Genomic DNA, 20,626 nt, shown 5'->3' on the forward strand with positions numbered 1-20,626 from the left:
TAGTTCATAAACAAGAAATCCTGAATCCTGAAAATACTGGCTGAAAATATAAACATTTAACATTTTTGCTTAAATAATCAGTACTTTAGTTTCCATTAATAAATGAATATTTTCCACAAAAAGACCTTAAAACAATGTCCCCTTATGTGCATGCACATATATGCAAGAAACCTTATCACCGAGTTGGCTGAAGGGAGCTTTTGTCTAGAAGTTGCTTACAGAAATTTGATATTAGGTGCATGGTTATCAGCTCAGATAATCTACACCTGAAACTTTAGATTTTTCAATGTATATAACAATGCACGTTCTCCATGAGGAGAGTTTTCCTCAAGCATCAAGTCTCTAATGGTGCAGAGCGGGTTTCAGGGAAACTGTGGTCCTGGATAAATGTTGGAGACAACATGTGTGCACAAGCACTGTGGAAACTTGTCAGTTATTTGTTTTCTCAAATAAAGTTGCTGTCTTCTTTTCAGAAGAAATGTGATTCATATATACAGTAATACAGAAGAGGATGTTGTCCTCATTGTTCACGCATATTTTTCTTGCAAAGCCAGAAGAAAAGCTGGCTGAATGAGGTAATTGTTCAGACAGCAGCATTAATCATTAATCACATGAATTGTCTTTAACTGTAACATTTCCACACCAAATTCAGAACATCTGCTAACTCAGGGAGAATACTGGAAATGGTCTTTGTGCAATGTTGAACCAAGAGGTGAAACCAAATGTTACAGAGACTTTATTGTCATCAACTCCTAGCCTAGAAGAGGAAGGTAGAGAAGCTAGGGTGGATGCAGAAGGTGAAGGGAGATGCCCTTGCAGCTGTACCTGTGGGCACCCTCACCCCAGCAGCACGCAGGGGTGCAGGATATTTACGGCTCTTGCCATCGCCTGCTGGTAGCAATGCCCACAAACCTGCAAATCCGCCCCAGAGCGGGCAGAGACCTGTGCGCAGTCTCGAAGTGGTTAATATTAGTTTGGCCTCTCGGTGCCCTGCTCCTCTGTGGTTTATGAGGGTGCGTTTGCCCCTGAAGTGAAGTGGCTGCAACTCATAAAGAGGTTATCATAACTGTCAGCTATGGATTGTGAGCAGATGAGCCATTTCCACACAGGCTGCAGCGCCTCTCAGCAGTTATGCACAAGTAAACTCGGGCCACTGCTGGTCTGTCTGCAGGCATTTTGCCCAACTGCTGTTACACTGGAGTGAACTGGGACCCGTTAAAGCAAAGCAGAACTCCCCCTGCTTTGGGCAGTGGTGCTAGCAGCTGCGTCTTTGCACTTAAAAATACTTGCCAGCACGCTGTCAAGTCCTGCCCATGGGCTGAGAAGCTCATGGCTCTTATCTTCAGCCAACAGGGTCGGATCCACTGCTGTTTGTTGAGACTTGTGCACGCACCTCCATCTCCCAGCTGATGGAGGATCTCCTTTGGCTGATAACAGGCAGCAGTGCCGTATGGAGAACTGGGAAGGGATCCATCCTTTCTGCTGCTCTGAATCCCAGCCTGGGCTTGTAGCCACTTACAACAAGTGCTGGTCGGAGGGAGATGAGCGTGGTTTCAGTTAGGAATGAGGAATCCTCCTCCTCCTGCCAAGAGGGGGAACAAGGAGATTGTGTCTTGATTCTGCCTCCTCCTCAACTACAAACCCATTGTTTTTCACCGTACCCCACTCATTTGACCAGCTTACATACATTCCACAACAGTTTTATAACGCTACTGATAAAAGGGAAGACCTTTCCCACCATCTTACCAGGAGCCATATATTTTCTCTGGGTGAGCGCTGCAGTGCAGGGACTGGGGCAGACTCAGTAACTTGTGGTAGATTCACACTTAACTGCTCCGGGAATTAAAAAAACGACTCAGCAGAGACAGGGTATGTTAGAGATGAAACTGGATTATAAATTTCTTGTCCAGCTGTAAAAGATTTCTGGGCTGGATGCATTTCTGGAAATACAGCTAATCCAGGGATAAATTCCCTTTAAATATTAACCTATTAATAGCATATAATGGCTTAAGCTGCTGGGCAAGATACGAGTAAAACAACATTAAACCTCGCTGCTGCAGCCAGCATCACTGGTCATCAGGGTCTAATGCTTGGTGTCTCTTTGAGAAGCTGAGTCCCATGAGCAGAGGCCAGTAAATTAAAAAGCAATGTACACAAACATCCTGAAGCAATGTGCAAGCAGTGATAAGAAGACAACTTCACTGGCTACAGGAATCAGACGGATCCAGGCAGCGGGAAGACATGTCAAGGGCCACATAGCAGAAATAGCTATCCCCTCCAGGAGCTACCAAACAAGCTCATTTGTGTGGGCAGCAAAACATGAGTGCTTTCTCTGCAGGAATGTGTGTGGAAGATGGATTAGGGACTACGAAGACGCCAGAAACAGGCATGGACCTGGGTAGGTTTTACTGGAGGAATAGTGCCCCAGGAAGAACCAGGCAGTAACGGGTATCCACTGGTCTTTTCATTACCTGCTTGCTTATGCTATTATACAGGGAACACCTCTGAAACATGCTTGAAGTATTTGATGTCCCATGAGAAGGTATGTCTCCAGACCTACAGACAAGACTCAGCTGATGCAATTGCGCAGTGCTGGAGCAGACCTCCTGGGACAGGCTGCCCTCAGCCTAGAGGGACCAGGAGATTTCCCAGTTGCATCCAACATATCCCCATAGATCACAGCCTGGCTAAGCACCAGCCAGCAGTCAGGGCAAGTGTTCCACGAGCAGCCCCCCTAACACCATCCAACATCTTTGCTTGAGGACCACGAACAGCCCTCTCTGGCATACCGAGGTCTTCCTCTGCCACCATTTCTGGAAAGCAGGAGAAGCAGCAGCATCTGGAGCCCGGCGAGCTGTAGCCACGCTCCCACCCAGGCAAGGCTGACCTTCCCGCAAGCCAGGGAGGTTTTGGCTGAGATGATCTTGCTCCGTAGGGACATGCTTGAAGCTGAGAGCGGAGCAATGCTGCAACAGGCCTCTAAAGTATGGAAGGAAAGGCATTTTTCTCCGTCCTGTCAGGAGGAGATGGCCAGCTGTGACTCGGGCTCCCTGCTCCCATCCCCCAGGTTCATTTTCGACACAGCAGCTATTGATAAGACATTGAAAGAGCAGGAAGTTTCCCTGGCAGAGGCGGCTGGACGGGCAACGGACAACGTGTGGTTATACTGCTAATGAGCCTAAGTGGAGCACTTTGCTCAAAGGCATGAACAAGTTTCCAAGTGTTGACTGTATCATCAACAGCCGCCTGCTCGCAGTGCTCAACTCAGCCCCACCACACTTCATGGTCAAAGGGACACTTTCACCAGCACCACCATTATATAAGTTTTATTATAGGCAGAGAAGAGAGAGGGCTGCCAAAGAGGAGATCAGGGGACGGGTTGATGTTCAACCAGAGCAGAATTTAATAGCACAGGCTGTGCTGTGTGCAATAGCAATGTGACGGTCATGGGAAAAATACTTTCCCAGATCTCTCTAGGAAATGTCAACTCCCGTGACCCGCTCTCCTACGTGTCAAACCCTCCACACTCTCACAGAGGGAATTGGAGCATGTAGAAAGAGTAGCTGAGCAAGGAGGAGGTTTTCTCCAAGGTTAGAGACAGGAATGTCTCTGGAGGCTGCAAGCAAGTTGCAAGCTCAGGGGGCTTCATGCTCCGTCAGCCAAGCATCTGCAACAGCCACCCCAAAGTACTTACACTGCAAGTAGCTGCAGGAGAGATGGTGCATTTGCTGCCATCCAGCCTGCTGTGGTTGAGAGGCAAAGCCCTGACCAGGCTGCCCAAACTCTCTTTCTAAACCCCAAAATACTTCAAATATGGCCATCACATGTTATGCCCCTGACAGTGACTACCTGATGGACAAAAGTCCTTGTAAAATGCCCTCGGAAGTTCACCAGGCTCTCTGTGTTGTCATTTCTGGGACAATGGTTAATGTTTCAAGCAGAAAACCAAGTTATTTTTCTCAGACACATGAATGAGAAAATCTGAGCCTCAGCAAATTTTACTGGAAAACAACAGCAGAAACATGGAAAAAACTTGGAAAGAAGTGTCTAGCCCCGTGTCAGCTGTGATGGTTGTCCTGCCCTCTCTGACGGTGGAGGGGAGCCGAGAGGACTGGAGCCAAAGCAGGGCCCGTGTGGGTGGGCAGGAGCAGAAGCAAAGGGGAGCAGAAGAGGAGGTGGAGGCAGGAGGCAGGCACAGGTCTGCAGGGCTGGGAGAGGAGAAGGTGCCAGAGAAAGGGATGGTGGTGGAGAGGAATCTTCTCAACATTTGGGACAGGATTTGTCCCTTTGAACTTTACGTTTCCCTTCTGCAGTTGTCTGCCCGAGCTGGTCATCTCAGCAGCCTTAGGCATCTATGATGAGCTGTGGCTTGTGATCCAGTGGGAACCTAAGCTCAGATGTACACATTTCCACAACAGAAATCTACGTTTAGGTAAAACAATTCCCACTCTCGGCTTTCAGGTCTTGTGTCAAGTCAGACACCAGACAGAGACTCACCAGGTGAGATGAGCTCCGTTTGAGCTCCAGCTTCATGTGAACAAACCCCTCCTGCTTATATGCATATGCTAAATAAATACCACATCTGTAACAGCAGCACGTGAATACACAGTTCCTCACACAAACCCCGCTGGCAATTGAAAATTAGAATAAACCGTTCTTTTCAGCTTGTGGAAGCTGGATATCTAACTCTCTGGAAAAGTAAATGGCAATTTGGAGCTTGGCTTTTGTAAATTCCCCTGAAAAATCTCAGTAATTGTGAGTAATTGAAGTATTTAGTCCTAAAATATAGTTTAAATGGGGTCTTGTGTGCGTGTGTGTGATTGTCTTCAGCTAAATAGTTTCCTCCATGTTCACCCCTCCAAACATCCTTCCACCCTTTTTTCTATTATTCTCATGTAGGCAAGGGATTTTGTTAGGTTGCCAAGCCCAGCTGGGCTGAGGTAGACGCTCATCAGGGGGGAAAGAGGAGCAGGCTAATTTTACAAGGTGAACACTCCTATTTGCATGGAAAGATCTCTGCAATCAATAAAAGCAGGAAGAAGAATGGCAAAGAAGACAGTTAAACTGAGATCTTCGAAGTTGCAAATACTAATCAGAGTGCTTGAAAGCTGCAGGAAAATTTACATGAGAGGAGCAAACACCACTTCTTTGTGGGCAACGATTTGATTAAACAAGCACAATGAGACAGTTTCTCATTTGTGTTAATGGAGAAGCATCCTTTGTTCATGTTCAGTCCCACTGTTTCCCTGCTCACAATGTCCTATTTAAGCTCCATTAATTAATTCACTGTGGAGCCTATAGGAAGAATTTGTGTTCATTCTTGCTGGAAGGACTCACAGCATCACTGCTAGTGAAAGGAAAAAAATCAAGAGAACAGATGAGAAGGGCTCAGATATGAAAAATTGGCAGAGTGAAAACTCCAAAGTGAGGAGCGGAGCCTTGGGTCTGCTGAAGAAACCCTGGTGGTTGTGCCTGAGCCAGGAATTTACCCTTTGCGAACCTCTTAATGTCAATTATCTGACCTTATAAATCAGGACTCCTAGAAGGTCCCTCTGGAGGTTCCTCAAAGGCCAGTAAGGCAGGGAAGAATGCTGCGCCTTTAGCTGGGGTTGGATGCATCCTTGTGCATTTTGGCTCCATGAAGTATTAAAGATGAGAAGCACCTCAAGCACCAGTGCCTGCATGCGACCCCGTTCCCTCGGACACGTGTGGGACCTGCCCTGGTGCTCAGTGCGAGGCTGTGCGATTAAGTAGGAGCTGCCCATCTCCAGTTGCCTGGATAAACAGGGGAAGCAAATACTCTGGAGCAAAGAGCCAGGCCTTCTGCTGACCTTTAACAGGGTGAAGCTGCAACGGGTCTTTCAAAGAAATAAATAAAGTCAAGGTAATGCTGGCAAATCCAATTGCTCATCACACATGGTCCCATCCGCATCCAGGCAGTTGGGTCTCAGCAGCCTGGGTGCCGTGAAGGGTTACCTCCCTGCGTGACAGCATCTCGCGCTGGTTTTTGGTGCTGCCGTGGGACGCGGGGCTGTCTCAGCACCCATCTCCCCATGCTGGGCTTCACATACGTAAGGGTGATGGGCCTTACAGCAGGGGCTGGGTCTTTGTGTGGATCATTTCCCTCTACAAGTACATGGTTCAGAGCCCAGATGCGATCCAAGTGGCGCTTTTGGGGCATCTATCCAAAGCTCGAGGAAATGCTTATTCTTCAAAATGTATTATTTCTACATATGGCTCGTTACTGTGCACCCTCGCTGTTATTCCAGGCTCCCCATCCATGTGACCACTACCAAAAGGAATTTATGCACAAAAACTTCAGGTCCAGGGTGTGCCCAGTGGATATTTATTGCTCTTGCAATGCTGACTAATTACTTAATTGCATGGATCAACACCTTTCCTCCCAAACCTGTGGAAACAACAGAAACAATTTGCTGCAATATATTTCCCCCAGCAGCAAGAGCCGCATTTTGGCACCTGGAGGAAGCCAGACGCCCAGGGAGGGATTGCTGATGATTTGATAATATTTGGGCAGACAGTGCCACCACAAGGAATCGTGGTAAACTGCCCAGCTTAAAAAAATGCCTTTTGCCGGTGCTTTTCGAGCAGTTGCCATGACTACCCTCCCTCCACAGACCTCTGCTTTGTTCAGATGGTGCTTCGGTGCATCCATCTCTATCAGAAGCACACACAGCCCTCCTGAGGTACCAGCCCTGAGAAATCAATGGGTTTAGTTGTTCAGCTAAGGGAGAGTCTCTTTTTAGCCTAGCAGCTAAAGATTTTTCCAGCCCTATACAGCACAATCTTATAAAATCGCTTGAAAACTAAATTGCAATGCATGGAGAAATCCTATTCTTTGAGAGGTTTTAGATAACATATTCCCCTATATCCTGCAAAACAACATTTTATTTGCTCATGATTAACTGGAATACTTTTCTCATTTTGTTTCAAAGCAGGCATTACCAACAAGAAATTAAATATATTAGAGTTTGCCTGGATCTTCAAAGTACCCATTGCTGTAGCTGACATCACTCTGGGATGCAGCTCAGAGGCTGAGCCCGGTCCTGGTCCATGGCCTGACTCTGGCCACTGCTGCAGGAACATCACGGTCCCATCATCACAGGTGAGACCCAGCTGAAGCTTGGATCTGTCAGATGGGGACGAGGGACTTCACATCTGATGCGCTTTACACCAAGCTGATACCACAACTGCAAGTTTCTCTTAAATTAATGAGAAACCTGTTGTGGTTTAACCCCAGCCGGTAACTAAGCACCATGAAGCTGCACACTCACTTCCCCCCACGCAGTGGGATGGGGAGAGAATCGGAAGGAAAAAGGTAAAACTTGTGGGTTGAGATAAGAACAGTCGAATAGAACAGAAAGGAAGAAACTAATAATGATAGTAATAACAATAATAAAATGACAATAATAATAAAAGGATTGGAATATACAAAACAAGTGATGTACAATCCAGTTGCTCACCACTCGCTGACCGATGCCCAGTTAGTTCCCGAGCAGCGATCACCCCCAGCCCCACTCCCCCCAGTTTATATACTGGGTGTAACGTCCCATGGTGCGGAATACCCCTTTGGCCAGTTTGGGTCAGCTGCCCTGGCTGTGTCCCCTCCCAACTCCTTGTGCCCCTCCAGCCTTCTCGCTGGCTGGGCAGGAGAAGCTGAAAAAATCCTTGACTCGGTCTAAACACTACTGAGCAACAGCTGAAACCATCAGCGTGTCATCAACGTTCTTCTCCTACTGAACCTGAGACATAACACTATACCAGCTACTAGAAAGAAAATTAACTCTATCCCAGCTGAAACCAGGACTAAGCCAAAATAACATCTCCATTTATACGGCAAGATGGATTAAAATACTTCTCCGAGGCTGGTTTTCCCCAGCTTTCGCTACCGGGGTGGCTGCAGAGGGTGCTGTTAACCTGCATACACCAGCACCGAAACAGGGACTCCACCGAGCAGGACAGACCCTGCGGGCTGCTGCAGGCGGTGTGTGCATTCAGGGGGAGATATTAAAGAATTTTACTGTTAGGATATCAATTCAGGCTCTGCACAGACCTGTCTGCTACGAGCCCACCTGAAGAATTTAATTGAATATGACCGAGAAAGGCTGCGTCCTGTTGGCACATCCCATCGAGCTGCCTTGAGTTTGTATCTTGGAAAAAACATTGTCCTCTGTTTTGATATTGAGGGTCGCAGGATCGTGCAGCTCCCTGCTGGTCTCGGCATACCCTGGGTGTCCCCAGACCGGTGTGTTTTGGGGGGGACAAAGCTGGCGAAGGGGGTTCGGTGAGACCAGGCTAATTGCTTGGAGCAGAGCAGAAAGGATCAATGAGCTTTGCACAAGTTGTATTTTCGTTGCTGGTGGGGGAGGATGTATATCCTTATTTCTTTTTAATCTGATAATGAGGAAACCATGGCTTGGCCTCCCTGCACTGCTGCAGTAAAAAAAAATAGTCCTTTATCACTGTCCTAAGGATTCTTGTCCCTTCCCAACATTTGAATTTCATTATTAATGACAACACCAGTTGTTATTTATTTTACCAGTCTGAAAATGCCCCATTTGTTCATGGGAAATGGGCTGGGCACAGTTGGGCTGCATCAGAGCCGGAGCTTTCCCACAGCATCACCTCTCGGGAGGCAGTAAAAATTATTTCACTCCTTTGGTATGATTCAAACCTTCATTTTCTGTTTTCAAAGGCATCTTCTTGCCCTAAGTAATGATAAAACCAGGCTGTGCTCCCACCACTAAACACTGCCTTCTGCCCTTTCCTTTGATTTTCCCTAATTCGGAGGAGACCGCCGCCGGGCTGAGAGCACGCTGCAGGTTTCACTGCGGAGCTTGCAGGGGTGGCCAGGACGGGGCAGGGATGAGGACACAGATGTGGGTGGCAGGTGATGGTGGGGGCCGTGAGCCCCCTCCAGCCGCTGGACATCCTGGAGGAGCTTTCACAGGACTCAGCAGCTGAGATCATTTTTTCATGATGGCTTTTAAATCCATTTCATTTCAGCATTAAATGCATATGCCTTGCTCATCATCAACTCTGCGATGGTTTAAAAAGCTGGGTTTTTTCCCTTAAAAACCCTGCCATGCTTTTGCTCCTGGTTGCTCTTGGGTTTCCTCTAATCCTGCCGCTCTAGCGAAGGCGGCTACAGCTCTCCCATGCGTCCGCTCTGACGCAGACCACCTTCAGGACCGTGATTTTCAGCATTTGGCTCACCACCTATGCAATTATTTTCCGTTCAGTGAGTACACACAGGTGCCAGCTAGCAGATGCAGCTGACAGACTGGCGTGAACGGGCCAAGGGTGGTGAGTGCCCTTTCGAGTTGGGACTGTGACATTTTTACATATGGAATGTTGTTAGCTTCCCAGGTTTTCTGCTTTATTTTGGGGTTTGGGTTTAGTTGGTTGGGGGTTTTTTTCCTAAATAATAGTTTCAGCATCATTTCTCTGGTTTTCTGCCTATCCCTATCAGGAAGAGTAATGTCAGAGGAGTCAGTCCAAAGCTGATTGAATTTTTGTTACTGCTGCTGCATGAGGATTGGGGGAGCAATAGATGCTGGAGAGTGAGGATCCTCCCAAGGGCAGGCTGGGGCTGTGCGAGGAAGAGGCAGAAAGCTCCCGTTTCCAGCCTCAGCACCCCTCAGACAGGACATGTGGTACCCAGCCCGCTCAGCCCTATGTCTCAAACCACAGGCATTTTGGTTGTGAACAGGCAGAGAAAACAAGAGGGAGAAAAATGCTCACAGTGAGGAACTAACAGCAAACATCAGAAAAGCAGTTCCCAAATTATCCCAAGATCATCCCAATCCATCCACTGCTGCTGCTCAGTGAAAAACCAGTGAAAACTCATATAAAAAAACTAGCCCAGAACTGCTGTGCGTGAAGGCAAACAGAAACTTTCAGCTTATTTTATTACCTTATAGCTGTTTGCTGCTGCACGATGTTTTCTTCAGTCTGTGTGACCCAAATCTCAAAGCTGCACCTGTAGGCACCGTGTCTGGACGTGCTGTGACTTCGTCCCCGTCACTCCTCACGTATCGCAGCTCCATCAGCAGAGCTGCTCCGGCAGCGAAGGTCCTGGGGAGCCTGGAGGGAAATACCTGCAGCAGGTAGTGCTGCGGCTGCTTGCTGCGAGCCCTGAAGTTGTACAGTTAGTGCAATTAGTGCAATTAGCAGCGTTAGTGCTGTTAGCACACACACATGCTGGGGCCAGGATTGAGCCACCTGAGCTGCTGCTGCTCCTGCCAGCTCACCTGCAGCCGGGCTCCTCACCTGTGTTGTCTCCTTCCCTTTTCCTTATATGTGTTTTTATGTTTTATTAAACTTCAGAGTTCTTTGATGGTCCATAAGAAGCATCATCCTGGTCTCTGTCCCTTCCTTCCCCCATGAGACAGCAGCAGTGATTGCTGAAAAGCCATTTGTGTTTTTCTCCCCAACTGTTTCCTCGCTGATGATTCAAGAGTGCCGTGATTTCCCTTAGGCTCCTCCAGAGTTTTCAGTAGTTCCTTCTCCTGTCCATTTTCTGTGATAACTCAGTTTGAGAAACATCTGCACCCCATTAGGAGCAGCTTTGGGTACATAAAGCTGAATACAAAGGGTGAAAAAATGTTTGATGGCCGAGTCACGCTCTCATCCAGGAAGCAATCTGGCGATCAGCACAGGGTCCCTGGGGTGTCCAAGCTGAAAAACAGGCTCGACCCTTATTTCTAGCACATCACTGAAGCTACTTACTCTGTTAAAATACTAAAGCTGCTATGAATCATACCTAGAGCATGAAGAAGCCGATGTCTTCTGTCACCTAGCAATGTCAGCTTCCTTTTTAATAAAAATTACCCGGTGAAGTGCTATCGTAGTGTCACCACCCAGAGAGAGGGGCTTTGTACCCAATTTCTGGCTGCTACAGCAATTGGCTTTGCTTGATGTTTTCTCAAAAGCTGGAACAAATTGATGCTAGAAATCTGACTCATTGGCAAAGGGCTTCAGGTAGATCTGATTTTGGTAAATTGGGGACTGTTTGGCAGATTCCCCATCAGACAGCAGTGATTCGCCAGCTGTGCTTTGCGGTTAATCTCGGACGTGTATCTGAAGTCAGCGTGGTGCTTTTCAGGGCCCGCAAACTCAGCGTGGGACCGGCGGGATGCATCTCCATTGGACTCGAGTCCTAAGATTCCCCCCCCCCAAACCACCTCCCCTGGGTGATTTTATACTCCGTCTGCCTGCCGTGGTTGCTTAAGCATGCCCTTTGCAATCTTTTCTCGGGAAATTCAGACTAACCCTCAATTTTGGCAGGCTTCAGGATTTTTGCGCTACCTGCTGATGCGCCATGGCCCCTTTCTTCTCCAGATGACCAGCACTCTCCCGAGAGCTCACCTCCCCTTTCTGCCAGCCTGTTTTCTCTTAAAGCGTTTCTGATTTTCCTTCCCTTTCTGGGAACAAGCAGAGATAAAGGTGTTTAACGGCCATTTGAAGATGTAGTTTTCCATTTGTACTCTTCAGTTTTGAGGCTGTTCTGACTGTGTAGCTCCTTCCGTGCCCACTGCTGTCCACAGCAGACTTGTTCCTGGCTGCTGCAGATGCTGGTGGTGGGTCAACTCCCGTGTCTTTCTCACCCTTTCCCTGGGCTGGATGTGGTTAGCCACATTTTCACAGATGCTGGGGCATTTCCATCAGTTCCCGAAGAAAACTCACAACGGTGCATGCAGCTATGTTATTTTTTTTCATACAACCTGTTCATGCTTTCGCTGTGCCCACATGGTTTAACAACTTCTTTTGGAAAATCTGACTCTAAGATGAAGCCTTTGCAGGCTGAGGAATGTTTCGGGCACAAAGGCTGACTGTATTTTACAACCTCATCTGCTGATTTTCTTAGTCTTTGCATGAACGTAGTCACAAGATTCATGTTCCTACTTTCAAGTGAGAGCAAAATCAAAGAAATCGTATCCATCCAGCCAGGGTCCAGGCCTGTCCGGGGAGGGTAATAAAATAGTAAAAAAATGGAAAATGTTTTTCATGCTGCCTATTGCTGCAGCTCACAATGCATTGCTGAGAGCCGGGAGGAGATCCCTCCAAATTCAATAGCCAGGACTTAGATGGATAACTAGAAATAAATCAAGACTATCATAGACAAGAGCCAAATGGTTTTCAATGGTGTAGATAGAGGATTGTGGTTTGGGAAGCACAGTGATTAATTTGTTTTCATAGAGTAATTACCAATTAATCATTTGTCTAATGATGCTGCATTATGAATTAGTTATAAAGAGACTTCAGCCCAATTATAAGGACTCAACTAGATCATTTAATTGAATGTTTATTCTTCCAAAAGTGCTGCACAAGACTTTTTTTTAGCAGCTGAACACACACATCTAACTGGAAAACAGCACACATTTAAAATCACTGGCTGCTAAAGATGCCTTAAATTACACCCTGTTGTAATTAGGAGGCTCAGTGGTGTATCCATAGCTGAGCTTGACCTCTGAGATAATGCCAGTTGTGTAAGCGTGTAATCGTTCTTTTACATCAGATCCTTTTTCCTGAAAATGTTGGTATTTAAGGGTTTTTTTTACTTCTTGAGATGAGGGGGCCTAAAATAAACATTCTTCTCTAGGCTGACACGTGACAGCATTAACAATGAGTTGAAAATAAAAATCGCACATAATATGCTGTTTAGAAGAATGTCCTCAAAGTTGCTGCGGAAAATACCAGCTGTACATAACAGACTAATACTTAGCAATTCAAGTTCCCCCTTGGGGGTACATCTGCCAGATATAAATATTAATGAAAGGGAATTGTGACAGAAAGATTAAGATTCATTAATCATTATTATTTTCCAGCATCAGGTACTAACGGGGCAGCTGCTTGGAGTGAGACGCCAACACCTTGCCCTGGCGCACACATTTGTGAGGACGCCGTAAGAAAACGAGGTCTTCGAAGGAAGCAATAAGCGCACCGCTGCAAGACGAGATGTACTGAGGGAGCAAATCCGGAGCTCGGTGGCCGTGGGTGTGCGTCGGGTCCCCGGGAGGAGGCGGTGGGACAGGGGAGGACCCGGGCCACGATCTCTGGTTTCAGCAGCCGCCGTCCCTCCATCGCCGGGGTCATTCCCTCTGCTTTCCCCTCCGCAGACGGGACCCGCGCTCACCCCACACGCCGACGGTAACTCCGCTCTCTAGGGAAAATACAGTCAGAGAAACCAGGAAAAGCTGCAACTCCCATGCTCTGGTGGGATATCGAAGCTTTCGCGAACTTTCCCATCTGACACTTTGTTCAAACGCTCTGCAGCTGTCAGACCCCTATTGTTCAGGTTTATATTGTGTTGGGGGTTTTGATGTCTCAGCCATTGCAGAGTTTCCAGTGGGAAAAAGAGGCCTCTGCGTCTTCCGTGCTGATCGCCCCTTCCCAGCCAGGTTGGTGCCTATTTTCACAGCCTTCTGTCCAGCCGGGCAAGCTTAACTCCTCGGTCTCCCCCACACCCCCTTTGCATTGCATGTGTTGCCAGTTACCTTCGGACCTTGCTCCAGCAAGAATTTCCATTTTAGCCGCTTGCATTTGATAATTTTGCTCAGTACAGGCTGTCACGGAGTGTGCTTGCTCCTTGGTGCAATTGAAACAGAAGCAGTTTTGTGCCACCTCTAGTCTTTGGCATGATTTTTTTTCTCAGCTAATAACATGAGAAGGTGCCCCAGTTTCACCCCAGACCGCAGGCAATCGCCATGCAATAACCGATAACACTGTACAGAGGAGGTAGGTGCTCAGAAAAGCAGAAACACAGTCATCCCCCTGCACAATATATATGTTTCAAACACTAGCTTCAAGGAGTCCCGCAGCTCAGGTGCTGCTGCTGTAAGGCTGTCCTGGGGAATTCATTTCTCCATTTATATTTACCAGTAGCAGAAACTAGCCCAAGGACACCAGGCTTGATAAAAGACTGCTAACTAAAATGCATAGCACATGCATTTTTCCACGTGTGAGACTCTAATGATTGCTGCAGAAGTCAAAATAAAAGACTACAGAGCTTGGATCGGGTGCTAGCATTTCTGCCTTACCCACACCTGCAAATCCCATCAGCTTGCGTCCCTGGGAAAGGCGAAAGTGCCCCCAGAAGCCTGGGAGCCTGGAGGGAGTTAATGAGAACTGGTAGCACTGGGTTAGAGACAGATAGATTTATGGGGGATTATGTAGGTCAGTGGGCTATTTGCTCTTTCGTCATCCATTCCCACCTGGATCATTAACCGAGAAAGGCTCACAGACAGGTCTAGCCTGCACCTTCATCCCAACCTAGCTTTTCTTTAGATTGGATATTAGGAAAAATGTCTTTACTGCAAGGGTTGTCAGGCATTGGAACAGGCTGCCCAGGGAAGCGGTTGAGTCACCATCCCTGGAGGTGTTCAAAAAGCGCGTAGACAAGGCACTTCAGGACATGGTTTAATGGGCATGGTTGATGGTTGGACTCGATGATCTTAAAGGTCTTTTCCAACCTAAGTGATTCTATCCTTCTATGATTCTCTTCATGTTTTGGGGAACAGTTGCTCTGGGCAGATACCTCACTTGGGTTCCACACACATTCGTTCTAGTGAGACTGAAGATATAGCTCCAGGTAGATACAGATATCTGTCTGTGTGTCAGGATAGACTAATCAAATCTGTCTGAGGGTCCAGGTGTGACAGGGAGCGCAGCTCCTTCCCCTCCTGATGCACCAACTTCCATGTGGCTCGCTGGAGCTTGCGTCCCTCGCTTCTTCATTCCTTTCTATTTCTATTTATTCCTGCTGGTGATTAGCATTCAGCACCGCCCTCGGGCACTACCTTCAACCGTGTTCTGCAAAACACGGTTCCTAATGTCTGACGGGGTTTCTAAATAGCATTGGCAAAACGGAGAGGCCCGGGTTAGCCTGTCTCAGCCGGAGGGCTGTACGGTTCCCCCGTCGGTGGGCTTACACCCTGCTGGGCATGTGCTGGTATTTGTAGGGGAGGTATATATCCAAGGTATTTTCTAATCACTCACGGCAAATACGGTTCTGAATGAAAACCAAGTTGTTTCATGTTAAAGAATCGCTTCCATTCCTCCCTATCATGTTGTTGGGAAGGGACCTGTTTAAGCGTCTTTGTTTAATGCTGGGTTCTGCTCCGCTGTGATAAGTGCTACTTGCCAAAAGCTTCGTTTCTAATGGAGTTCAAAGCGAGTAAGTCATATACGTCGACATAATCAGGATTTGGGAGAGGAAGGAGAGCTTAGCTAATCACGGTCCTTCGGGCAGGATGCGCACCAATACTGTCAAACGTCGGTGAGCTAATTTTCTCCCTAAAACAGCGTTTAGTGGAGTTCAGGGTTATAGAGAGGGAGCATTTCAGCCTGCTGCTCTGCACCACGTGGGGAGACTGATGGCCCAAGCCCAGCCTTGCTGAGGCTGAGGGAGTTTTCTTCTTGATTTTAGGATGTTTGGGGTTTAGGTCTCAGGGCCAGGAGTACTTTACTAAAGAAGACCTCTCATACCTGATTTCAGAGACAAACTCCATGCCCTGCAATGTCTGCGTGAACCTTTTTATCAACACTGAAGTAGGTTTTTTCCCTAGCCGTATGCAGATTAACAAATATTTTACCCTAGGGGTATGCAGATTAACAAATATTTTACCCTAGGCGTATGCAGATTAACAAATACTGTGACTGTCTTTTCCCCCCATTTCTTAATGAAATCTAACATCAGCTTTTGAGAAAAAAGAACCTGCATTATAACAAATCCCCAAAGACAGTGATGGTCATCACCACTCTTGTTATTAAAGGGCATCTTTTGCTGCGGTTTGTTTGGTTTGTTTTAAGAATTAAGTTTGTGAATTCATGAGATTAAAAGCTTAAATGGGATCAATGGGGACTACACAGCATGCATCAAAGTAATTGCAGATTGTTTTTCAAACTCTAGAGGACCACTAGCATTGAAGTACTAAGGGTTTAGAGCAATAATTATGAATTTTTCAAACAGAGAGATGAAAGGAAATACATTATCAGTACACGAGGCTGAACTGAACTGTTTATTTCCAGTTGACTAAGACCTCTCTTGGGGTAAAGATACATGATGTCCTCTCTAAGGTAGCAATCTGATCCATGCAGCAGTTTGCAAAAAATCGTTTGCTGTCTGTGTACAGGATGTTAACTATGTGGAAAAGTAATAACACACCATAAGCCTTTGAGAGAAACAGAGAAGCTTCCAACTCTGCCCTCCATCCTTTCCTTTTTACCTCTGAGCAAGACTATGGAAAATACGTTAAAATCATGAGTTTTGTTCAGCTCCAGTTTCCAGATGGTAACATATGATATTTGCTGTCTTTTTATTAAAATTAGGCTTTTCTGATCCGTAAGGGTAAAGCTTGTAATATTCTCATCTCCCAAATCCTTGATTTCTGATGTTCTTTGTTCCCATAAATTATCAAGTACAGCCAATAGAAAGCAGCTAATTTCTATCTAGTGGAAGTCAGGCAGATTTGTGGATTTGATACTGCGTAGTTTGAACTATTTTAATATGCTGAATCTATGGAAATGCTGAATTTAATATTCTCAGAACAAATCACACCTGCTTTTCAGACAGAATTCCCTCCCTCCTCTGCCTGATCCCTTGAGTTAGGATAATCTCACTATATTTTGCATGGCTTTCTTTCAACGTACCCAAGACGTATGCCTTCTTCATGCTTAAAACCAGAAGCTGTTTCATACAGCCTGACTCAGCTCATCCAGAGTCTGATTTGTCTTGTTTTTTCAGTGAGAAGGTGGCAGAATGATATTGAGGTGCCCGTGGGGATGCAGGGATGCAGAAGGCATGCCAGCTGCTCTAGATGTGTTCCCATTTCCAGCCAGGGCAGCTGTGTGGGGATATTGGGATGAATTTTCACCACTTTGGCTGACCCCAGGTTTCCTGAAACAGGGGGTGACGCATCACTTCATCCTGAGCAGTCCCTAGCAGAAAGACGGGGATCGAAGCTCCAGTCTTCTGCTGGGTCCCAGCATCCACCCAAAAACCCTTCCCTGCCTGTCAAAAACACTTAGTGCAGCATGGGCAGAAATTATTATCGAAATCGTCATGTACCTTACAAGGCTGTAGCCTTCCTGGTCTCAGTGTCACACTTACCCATAGGGAAAACTGGTCTAACTTTGGAGGTGTGAAATAGCTAAATATGATGTGTTTTCCTTCTTTGATCACTAAGAGAAAATAGGTAACACTGGTACATTTAGCTGCAGGCTGCTCTCTGAAGACTGTTATTGGAGGCTATTGATACTGATGTGTAATTATTACAGAAGCACTCAAAGATTAACTAAATGATTGGAGTAAACACATCTGTTTTGAACGGGAAGTGTCTACACACCTAGCAGGAATGGGAAAGAGCCGTGTTTCATCAACTTGTGTGGTGTCTCAAAGAGGTGACAGAGTTGGCAGTAAGGAAAATATGTTGCGAGATTTCACAATTCCAAAGAAAACACTGAGCTGACCTTTTTCTGGTCAGATCCTCATCTGGTGTAAATCGGTCAAGATTCACCAAAGCCAAGTTGTTCCTGGATGCTGTTGCCTGGTTTTCCAGAGTCAAAACTGATATTTTATAGAAGCTCATAGTTGCACATATTAAAGTAATCAGGAGTATTTTCATTACTGACTGTGCAAGTGAAATGAAGACAGACATAATAGAAATGTGTTCAAAAAATTTTATTGACAAAGAATTTAAATAAAAATGTTTTAGGTTTTTTTTTTCTCCTGTGTATGACTGTTGTGCACAGTAACCAGGTCTAACAGATGCCATTAATACAATGGAAGGATTGTAGTGGAGGGGAGAGGAAATGTATTTCCCAATCCCTACTGGAAATTATGTCTCTGCTTAATTCCTCCAAGCAGCTTAGATTTAAATAATTCTTTTTTTTTTTTTTTTTTCCCATTGGCCGTTTCCCATAGCTGCACATCCCTCAAGTGAGCATCTAGCCTTTGGGATTAGCCACAGAAAAACACACTTCTCTTCCTCACCCTCCTCCTTCGGGATGTTTTCTAGAGCAAGTTTATCTGGATTCCCCCAAATCAGTCATTTCCCTCTCTGCTGCTTTCTGCTGTCCTTACACAGTCAGGGTTATCACTTGTTTTCTTTGAGGGAAGGCGTATTTTTACTCCATATTCATGCAGATTTTCATGTTGTTGTAGGTTTCAAGAGCTTCTCGTTCACACCTGCGTTGACTCCATCTTTTGCTGACAAAGACAAACCCTGTGCTTTGTTCTCAGCACACCAAGCAGCTGCCACTAAGACTCCAAATACCTGGTTCTTCCTCTTGCCCTTCTTCTTTCTTCTCCAAACCTTCTCTCCTGGTGAAGAACCTGTCCCCTAGAGCTGGGTCAATGCAGAGCTCTCCCTCCGTCCTGTAGTAAGGAAAGTACCCCTCGGAGGGAAAGGGCTGGTTCAGACCAGTTAGCCCACTGGGGAAGGAGATCGTGGACAGGCAGCGTTCCAAGGTGTTGACTCTTAGGAGCTGGAGGTTTGTTGGCTCTTCATCGGTCATAGAAGAAAGCGTCCTCTTGGGCGACTCCACACTTGGTGGGATGGTCTGAAAAAAAACATGTACAGGACCAAGAACTGAGGTCTCAAATGCATAAAAAAGTGGTGATGACACATGGGAAACGGTGCTGCTTTTGGGGACACAGCAGTCCCCTGCAGCAAGGGGACAGATCTCATCCAGAGCCAACAGCGGCCCCACACAGCAGGAGTCCGGGGTCCGCAGGGTTGTTTCAAGGGACAGGGGCCTTGCCAGGTCTGCCTCAGGTAGCTCCTCCTTGCAGATAGCTCTACTCCTGCATTATGGTTTTGGAGCACAATTCATTATTTTGTTCTTAAGGACCTAATTTGGGGGAACAGTATGGTGGGAGATCTGCCCACCACTCTTCCTCCCTTCCTTCCCCTTTCAGAAACATTAAAGGTGACTTTCACCTCACCTAATTTGCAGATATTTAACCCAATTTAACCACGTAGACTTGGAAACAGTTTGTGCAGGGTGACAAGCACTCCTAAGAGGTAGCTCACATGATGGAGGGAGCAGAGGTGCCTCACTCAGACAGGGGGAACATCCCACCTCACACACCTACAGGCAGCTGCAAAGGCTCCCACTCTTGCCTTTGGCTTATTTTGTTTGAAATTTTTCCCAGTTATGTCTCTTCCTGCCCTGAAAGTATGTGTTCGTGCAAAGGCACCGTCTGCACAGATTCTGCATTTCTTTGTGCATGACCTCAACTAAAGGAAAGTGCAGTAGCGGTACTCGGGCAAAGCAAGTCTCCACATCTGATTCAGCTACAACGCTGGCGCTATCGAAAAAGCCCCGGGGCAAGTGGGAGGCAGCGAGGCCGGTGGGGTCTGTGGTCCCAGTCGTGGCGGACGGAGCATTCCCTGACTGTGCAATCTCTGGGAGCAATTTAGCAATTAGCCTTTCAACTTACTGTCTCAACGTCTCCTTTGCTTTCATCTTCCCCGTCATTATCTGCATTTAATCCATACGTGACTGGCTGGCCAAGAAGCATTTCGTATGTTCTGTAATATGGAAAATATCCTGTGGAGATGACTGAATCACTCACTTTCTCATCCTGCTTAGTGTTAACCTTGCCTCCATTGAAGCTTTCTTCTGTTTCTGTGCTGATGCGTGATGCAGTGAGGGAAGGCAGACTGATAAAGACGTGAGATGTTCTATAGTAGGGCAGGTACCCAAGAGCAAACACCGGGTCATTGAAAGGCACGAGTTTGGTATTCAAGTCTTCAGGACTGTCCCTGGTCAGCAGGACGTGCTCCAAGAGTCCTGGGCTGGATGGTGGGGCAGTGGTTTCATCCCTTGTCTCCAGATCTCCTGGAAGCTCCTGAAAGAAATTTGTATTTGATCAAATACAATAAAATTATTCTGTCGATGGGCAAGAGCCACTAGCAAAATCAATCACCAGTGTTAATCAGTTCTGCTATCCACTCAGGGCATGCACATTGGGACTGCAAGAAGATAATGAGGCCAATTAGAAGATTGAGGACTGTAAGGATTTGACATTATCTTTCAGGTCTTTCTTTTTGAGTTTTGAAATGGTTTCTCATGTAGGGGTTTCAATTAAATTTAAATATTAGTTCCTATACTCTCAAGCAGTCTTTAGTAGTTCACACAGGAAAAATATGGAATTTCATGTTTTCCCTGTGTTGATGAAGAGCAGCAATAAACCGGCTTCAGAAATAAAAACTTAGTCTCCATGCCCTGCTACCTGATATTTTACAGACTACTGTTTGGCACTGTATGGAACCATGGCCTGCAGAGGCAGTGTTTGTACCTGATTTGAGGTTAAACTTACATCTGATTTCATGAGCTGCCTTGGCAGATTCCAAGCCAAAGAAATGGGACTCCCACAGGCTTGGGCTATTTACTGTGATTTATGGCTTCCTGAAAATCTTGGTAGATCAGTGGTGCATGTGAGTACTCTGGAAACGGAAGAACATTAAAGTTCAGGTAGAGCCTGAAAAAAAAGTCTGTAGAACCCTCTTCTCCTCCAGTTATTTTCTCTTTGAGTTTTCCATACAACCAAAACTGGCATGTGGAATTCAAGTCTTTAGAAGTGTTTGGACTTGATGTT

This window comes from Accipiter gentilis, chromosome 26 (assembly GCF_929443795.1).
Source record: "Accipiter gentilis chromosome 26, bAccGen1.1, whole genome shotgun sequence".
Classification (NCBI taxonomy): domain Eukaryota; kingdom Metazoa; phylum Chordata; class Aves; order Accipitriformes; family Accipitridae; genus Astur; species Astur gentilis.